Raw genomic sequence first — 6,622 nt, 5'->3', positions numbered from 1 at the left:
CTGTCCTGAAATTTTTGACCAAGGGATCTCACATTTTCAGTTTGCGCTGGGACATGAAAATTGTGCAGCCCTCCAGCCAGCAGTATCAGCATTACCTGGGGAGTTCTTTGAAATGCAGTTTCTCAGGCCTCACCTAGACCTTCTGAAACTCTGGGGTGGGGTTCACCTCCTAGGTGACTCTGGTGTCACCTGAGGGTCAAGATTGAGAATTGCTGTCTAAAGGCACTCCTGATTTTTCATTAACTACTTGTCATATTTCCAAGTCCCTTAGCACTAGATTCACAATTGTTTCTGGCTTCGCTGACCCCTTTTTCTGACCCTAAAGTTGCCGGAACTGATTCCCTACTCAAAGGAATCGATGCTTTCTAAAATTTTCTAAGGATTCTAGACTGCTCTGATGCACTCCTTTAGTTCCCAGGAAGGGCAGAAGGGCACCTGTGCTGCTCTGTCCTCACAGTGCTGGTTTTAAATTCGATCCTTCAGAGGACACACTGAGATTCAAGGGAAGGTCAGTCTCCTCAGTCAACTTGCTTCTTGATGTAATCAGGGGTCCTCGAGGAATTTTCAAATGTTCCTCTTTCCTCACAACTCACAGGTGTCCCACGGATGTTCTCTCTCTCTCTCCTCCTCATCCTTCTCCTTCATCTTCTGGTTCTTTTCCCCTTCCCCCTCAAACACACACCCTTCTAGGGGAGGCATCAGATCCTATTAATAATAATATAAATCTTATGAATAACGTGTGTATACTCTGCAGTGTAGTTTATTCTTTTCTTTCATGTGCATTCCTTGAATGTAGGTACACAGATGAGCAAAAATACAAAGCTCAGGCTTGTTCAAGGATTTCCCTCCAGATGTGGCTGATTCTACACCATGCTTCAGAAATTTCTGCATCAGTGGTTCTCAAAGTGTGGTGCCCTCCCTTCCACCCAGCACTATCAGCACCATCTGGGTCCCTGTCAGAAATGCAAACTTTTGGGCCCCACCCCAGATCTCGTCAATCAGCCACTCTTGGGTGGGACCGAGAGATCAGTGCTTTAACCAGCCCTTTGTGTGACTGATGCACACTAAAGTTTGACAGCCATTGTGCTAAAGTAATTGTTGTCTTACCTGAGAATAACTGAAGTATCTGTCTCTAGTCTGTTGTGCTGTCCCCTGGTTTGTGGAGCAAGGAGGCTGGGTGTTGAGAGCTCTGCGATTCTCATTATCTTTTCACCCTTGACCCTCAGGGGCTCGTGATGGGTGGTCCTTACCGCTTGGTTCCTAAGAACAATTGGTAGACACTCAGAGACCCACCCAATCATTCCTTTCTGGCCTCTTTGGAAGGTTCCGGGTTCCTGGAGCACACTGAGGGGACAGGGTTGGTGAGGATCTAAGCCCTGGATTCTCCCAGGAGAAAGCACTCACTGGGTCATTTCTGAACTGGACTTGGGTATCATCCCACCGAGAACAGAAGAAGGTAAGATCTGAGTCTCTGTGAATGGTGTTAAATAGTTCCTAACCTGGGAGATTCCCTGGCTGAGGAAGAAAGATGGGACAGAAGTAAGGTTTAGACTACGTCCCTAAGAATAACCATGAAGTGTGAGGGGTAGCTGCTTTCCCAAAGCTCCATGGAGTATACAGGAGGATGACTAAAGCAAGTCAGAAAAAGTTCCTTCAAAAATTTTTATTAATTAATTAATTTTTTAATCATTAAAAAATATACGTAACATAAAACTTACCATTGTACACTAACTCAAAAAGATATGCACCCTTATATTCATTGCAGCATAATTTACAATAGCCAAGATATGAAAGAAATCTAAACACCCATTGATAGATGACTGGATAAAGAAGATATGGTACATATAAATAATAGAATATTACCCAGCCATAAAAAAAATGAAATCATACCATTTGCAACAACATAGATGGACCTAGAGGGTATTATGCTAAGTGAAATAAGTCAGAAAAAGGAAAATACTGTATAATTTCACCTATATGTGGAATCTAAAGAACAAAATAAATGAACAAAATAGAAACACACTCATAGATAGAATAAACTGGTGACTGCCAGCTGGGAGCGGGGTTGGGGCTGGGTGAAAAAGGTGAAGGGATTAACAAGTACTAATTGGCAGTTGTAAAATACTCACATGGTTGTAAAGCACAGCATAGGGAATCTAGTCCAGAATATTGTAATAACTATGTATGGTGCCAGGTGTGTACTAGACTTGGGGGATCACTCTATGAGTTATATAAATGTCTAACTGTTATGCTACACACCTAAAACTAGTATAATATTGAATGTCAATTGTAATTGAAAAAAATTGGACATCCAGAATGACACAGATTTGTAAAAAGAGAGATGTGTTTATGAATATATGTAGAGGTAGAGGAAAAAAATGCAAGAAGGAAATACATCAATGTTATTAGCAACTGTGGCCAGCTGAAGATGAAGTTTACAATGTCTTTTTTTTAAATCACTGTGCTTTTCCACATTGCTCAAAATCCCTACAGTTATTAGGCACTGTTTTTTTTTAAAAATGTATTTAGAAAAATAAATAATTTGATTTAACTTCAAGAAGAAATTTACTGTTTTAATCATTTTAAAGTGACGATCCAGGGGCATTAAGTGCATTCTCACTGTGCCACCATCGCCACCGTCCATCTCCAGAACTCCTTTCATCTTGTAAAACTGAATCACTAACTCCCCATTCTGCTGTCATCCCAGCCCTTGACAATCACCCTTCTGCTTTCTGTTTCTATAAGTTTGACTACTCTAAGTATCCCTCATAAGTGGAATCATACAGTTGTTATCTTTTAGTGACTGGCTGATTTCACTGAGCCTACTGTCCTTGAGGTTCATCCATGTTGTAGCACATGTCAGAATTTCTTTCCTTTTTAAGGTGAATGACATTTAATATTCCACTGTATACATATTCCACATTTGGCTTGCACATTCATCTGTTACACTTGGGTTGCTTCCACCTTTGGCTATTGTGAATAATGTTGCTATGAACATGGGTATACAAATATCTCTTTGAGACCCTGCTTTCAATTTTTTTTGGATGTATACCCAGAAGTAGAAGTGCTGGATCACATGGTAATTCAATTTTTAATTTTTTGAGAAACTCTTTAACCTTTTAACATAGAAAAATTATAAAGTCCCTTTCTTGCATTTTAAAATTTTCCTAATGTATTAACCTCCATTCATGTTTCTAGAGTACTGACTCTTGAAACAGATAACAATCTGTGTATCAGGAAGTTGAAGGGAAAAGAAACATCCTAAACCAAGCTTGACATTTTCCATAAAGACTACTACTATAACAATTATTTTGTTATTAATAAAAATAATAACAAGGGCAATAGTCAAAGCTAATATTTCTAAAGTATTCACTATGTCCCTTGCACTGAGATCTTTTCTTGTTCAATGCATATAACATCTTATTCATTTGAAGGGCACAAATATCCTTTGAACTTTTGCTTAACTTCTTTTGTCTCATGAATAGACTATGTCCTTCCTCCCTTGCCTCATAAAACATTGTATAGTTTGTGATACTGTCAGGTGATCTGAAAGGTAGCATCGGCTCGTTCAACAGTTCTCTCCCACACCATCTAATGTGAGGGCAGAGGAAAACATGCTCCCTCATCTTCTTTGCTTTCTCAAGACCCCACACATTTCATCCTCCTCCACTTCTGTTAAGAATCTGTGTCCTTCCAAAGTGCACATCCTGAGAGAAATACTTTAGTTTTGAGTAGAGCAGGAAATGACACGTGTTCATCAGCAATGTGTCATGCTGGTTATCTGCACACAAGCTCTTAGAATTATTCACTCTTGAAGATTTCTTGACTCAGTCATGATGTAGAATGTCAGTTTTATGAGTTGGCAATTGCTGAGAGTACATTACTCCATATGTAATTATTACAGGGGTCGGATGATAGAGGAATTTGAATGCCAGAGTGAGGACCTGGAGTGATCCTCAAGACTGTGCTGCACCTTCACTGGCACCTTTGGGAAGATTTCTCTGCAAAGATGCATAGAGAAATGCACTCAAGAGTGCTGAGAGGATGTGGGATAATTACAAAACAAATGCCATATGGCCATATCCTGGAAGATGGCTACCAAGGAAAAATTAGTCAGAACAATATACTATAAAATGACTCTTTCTGAGTTTCTAGACATGGTCCACGTATCTGGCTTTATGCTTCCTAGCAGTCAAAGAAATGAAAGAAACATGTCGTTACAGGAGAAAATAAACCAGTTGTTCAGAAAAAGCGCTAACTATTCTTGTTCAAAGAGACAGACAGGAATTTCCCCTGTGTGACATTTCTACAAAAGACATGATAGATTTATTCAACCTTTTCTTAAAGTGTCCCTCATTTTATGGCTGATGACAAATGACAAATCCCCTTCCAGCAAAAACAATTCCTTTGAAATAGATGGGTCCCAAAAAGGGGTTTGATCTAATTGTCAAATATAGAATATTTGAAGGAATGAATTAGTGATGTTATTTCTTACATTGAGGCAGTAGAGAATGTGAGATTACATTTTCCAGCAATACCTGAGATTTGCAATTATGAACAGGCTCAGTATAGAGTAAACTACAGAGTTAAGAATCTCTGAGAAAATGAAGTCATCCTACCAGGTTTGATGCTGTGTGAGGAAACCACTAGAATTTAATCCTAGATTTTAAAATGGCATGTGGGCATGATAGTTCCTAAAAAAATAAAACAGTATGTGTTTTCATTTTTACTGTTAGCATTAGAAAAATATATGATATGTAAAAGTCACTCAGAAGTTACTTGGCAATGGAAGAAATGAGTAGAAGAACTCAAAAAAGAGAATTATATAAATATTACCAGAATTTAAGGCATAGATGAAAGACTTCTGTCAAACGAGTTATGTCTGTTTCATTGTAATTCATGTCTCTATTTCTCAGCAGACTCATCAACAACATGGAATCAGAAAACCAAACAAGCGCGGCAGAATTCCTCCTCCTGGGGCTCTCAGAGGACCCGGAACTGCCCTTCTCTTTGGGCTGTTCCTGACCATGTACCTGGTCACTGTGCTCAGAAACCTGCTCATCATCCTGGTTGTTGGCTCAGACTCCCACCTGCACATGCTCATGTACTTCTTCCTCTCCAACCTGTCCTTGGTGGACATCTGTTTCACCTCCACCATAGTCCCCAAGATGCTGGTGAACATCCAGAGAACAAAGCCATCACCTACATAGGCTGCCTCACTCAGGTATATTTTTTTATGGTGTTTTTATGTATGGACAATTTACTCTTGATCATGATGGGTCATAAGCCATCTGCCACCCTCTGTATTATGTGGTCATCATGAACCCCTGCCTCTGTGGCTTGCTAGTTCTTCTCTCCTTGTGCATTAGCATTATGAACACCTTGCTCCACAGTCTGACGGTGCTGCATCTGTCTTTCTGCACAGACTTGATAATTCCACACTTCTTCTGCGAACTCACTCAGATCCTCAAACTCACCTGTTCTGATACCCTCGTCAATAACATCTCGGTGTATTTAGTGACTAGCCTTTTGGGTATTGGTCCCCTCTCAGGGATCATTTTTTCTTACACTCGAATTGTCTCCTCCATTCTGAGAATTCCATCAGCCAGTGGAAAGTGTAAGGCTTTTTCCACTTGCGGGTCTCACCTGTCTGTTATTTCCTTGTTCTACGGGACTTGTGTTGGAGTCTACATTAGTTCTGCAGCTACTCTCTCCCCCAGGAGGAGTGCCATGGCCTCAGTAATGTACACAGTGGTAACTCCCATGATGAACTCCTTCATCTAGTCTGAGGAATAGAGACATGAAGGGAGCCTTAAAAAACTCACCTCTAGAACATTTTTCTTTTCATGATTTTGTCATCTGCTCTGGGTGTGGGCTTCGAGATTGAGTCAAAGGAAATGAAATACTGGGTATGCCAGAAATCCTGACTTTCCCGTGATGCAATTCTCCTAGCAAAGTAGTTAATCATGGGCTTTCAAGTCAAATAACTTTGTATTAAATTCTGCTCTCTTGTGTTATACTACCTGTCATTTATCAACTAACTTAACTCTGAGTTCAGTTTGACATCTACAGAATGGATAGAGTGATATTAAACACTTAATAGTGATATTGGGAATATATCCCATATATTGGGCTATATGACATAATTTAATATGCATGTATTAAGCACTAGTAAAATTTAATAATTATCAGGTGTTAAAATCAATTCTATCTCAATAAAGCTGGAGGAAAAATAATAATTATCAGGTGCCCAATCGATGTGTTAGTAAACTTGTAATGAATACTCATTTGCTTCAACATTAATATATTGATTAAATCATTTCTCATTTTGAGGCAGAATAGTTAGCTTAGGATTCCCCCTTTCCTCCAGGATGTGGCTCTGGAATTTTCCCTCAGTCCCTTACTCAGTCCTCGCTCTGTTTTGATTTTAAGCATGAGACTCCAGCAGGAGAAACAAGCCAGGCCGAGAGACAAGATAGATGGCTTTGGGTCACTTCCTCCCCTCCCGGTGGCATGTGAAAAGAGCCAAGACCATCATTCAGACAGCTTGGGGCAGACTGTCTCTCTGAGCTGCCTGCACTTTTCTCTTAAGTGTGTATTTCCGCTTTAATAAACTTATGCT

The 6,622-nt window shown here is 39.8% G+C and overlaps 1 pseudogene; it reads left to right on the top strand.

The window, feature by feature from the left end:
• The first annotated feature begins 4,932 nt into the window (after positions 1 to 4,932).
• On the top strand, positions 4,933 to 5,887 carry LOC102885243 (annotated as a pseudogene).
• The last annotated feature ends 735 nt before the right edge of the window (positions 5,888 to 6,622 follow it).

The sequence above is a fragment of the Pteropus alecto genome, unplaced genomic scaffold, assembly GCF_000325575.1.
Source record: "Pteropus alecto unplaced genomic scaffold, ASM32557v1 scaffold864, whole genome shotgun sequence".
Taxonomy (NCBI): Eukaryota; Metazoa; Chordata; class Mammalia; order Chiroptera; family Pteropodidae; genus Pteropus; species Pteropus alecto.
The sequence above is the reverse complement of the archived record's forward strand: the minus strand, read 5'-3'. Positions and strand labels throughout refer to the sequence as shown.